The sequence below is a fragment of the Pongo pygmaeus genome, chromosome 10, assembly GCF_028885625.2.
Source record: "Pongo pygmaeus isolate AG05252 chromosome 10, NHGRI_mPonPyg2-v2.0_pri, whole genome shotgun sequence".
NCBI lineage: Eukaryota > Metazoa > Chordata > Mammalia > Primates > Hominidae > Pongo > Pongo pygmaeus.
Genome location: NC_072383.2, coordinates 30,150,403 through 30,151,893, shown reverse-complemented (window position 1 = coordinate 30,151,893; position 1,491 = coordinate 30,150,403). Strand labels below are relative to the sequence as shown.

General features: G+C 31.3%; 1 pseudogene; it reads left to right on the top strand.

Moving 5' to 3' along the window:
- Positions 1-1,133: 1,133 nt before the first annotated feature.
- LOC129011125 (small nucleolar RNA U3) lies at positions 1,134-1,206 on the top strand (annotated as a pseudogene).
- Positions 1,207-1,491: the final 285 nt, after the last annotated feature.

Sequence of the window (1,491 nt, the reverse complement as noted above, 5' to 3'; positions counted from 1 at the left end):
ATAGTTTGTGAGATTTTTTCAGGTAGAAGGAGTATATTATGATCACAGATAATCATCATAAGGTACCTTAACTATGCATGAATGACCCTTTTTTAACCTATGTAAGCATTTCATGTTTATAGTATTATTTAATCTTCTCAACAAATGTATGAGAAGAACAACTAAATTTAGAACAACTAAAATTAATCAAATGATTAAGAAATACAATTTATTCTCTCATATAAATAGGAAGATGGAGATAGGACAAATTTTAACTTCGATAATCCCATGGCTTAGCCAGATCAGGTTATATATTTTTACCTTCTTTTTTTCTACTCATCTTCTTGCCTTTGGACTCAGGGTTCCAAGATGGTAGTAGCAGTTCCAAGTGCCACAAACAATCACTCTCCACATATTTATTGAAAAACTGATTTGTGTTGGGCACTGTTCTGGACATTCAGGATATGATGATGGATAAAGTGAATAAAATATCATGTATTTATCTAATTTCTATTTTAATGAGGAAAATTCAACCTTGTCCAACAGAAGAAGAGGAATCTCCTGTACTTTATATTTTTAAAAAGCATCAGTAAGGAAAGTTGAAGTATAATTTAAATACAATGAAATGTAAAAATCATAAGATTTGACCAGAACTGAAAAACGCATACACATGTAACTACACTGCTATCAAGAGATAGACCATTTCCATCACTCAAGAAAGTTTCCTTGTTCTCTCAAAACAGTTAATTCTTCACCGTCTCCCTGAAAGAGTTATGTTCTTATTTTTATCACCATAGAATAGTTTTGCCTCTTCTAGAATTTTATATAAATGGAGTCTTTCTGAGATTCATTATGTTGTTCAGTAGTTCACTTTTCATTGCTGAATAGTATTCCATTTCATAAATATTTATCCTGATGCTGGACAGTTGGACTGTTTCCAGGGTAGGGCTATTATGACTGAAGCTGCTGTAAACACTCAGGTACAAGTCTCTGGATTTTAGCCATTTCGTAATTATTACCCTGGTGATTGATGACGTAGAACATTTTCCATGTGCCTATTGGCCATTTGTACATCTCTTTAAATTGAAGTGTCTACTCAAGGTACTTGCTCACTTAAAAATCGAATGGTTTGTCTTTTTACTATTACGTTACAGAAGACTATACTTTCAGGGATCATTTCTATAGTTTGTTACTATTACGTTACAGAAACGCTTTATATTTTAATTATTAATCTTTTGCTTGGCAAACATATTATGGATGTTTTCTTTCAGTTTGAGGCTCACATAATCATGGTCTTAATGATATCTTTTAATAAGAAGAAATATAAATTTTAATGAAGTCCAGTATATTATACTTTAAAGATTATTGCTATCTAGGCCTAAAGAAATCTTGCCTACTCCAAAGTTTCAAAGGTATTCTCCTATCTTTCTTCCAGGAGCTTCATAGCTTTAGCTTAGTTTTAGATTTATAACATATAATTTACCTAGAGTAAAATTCACTTTTTTTTTAGCA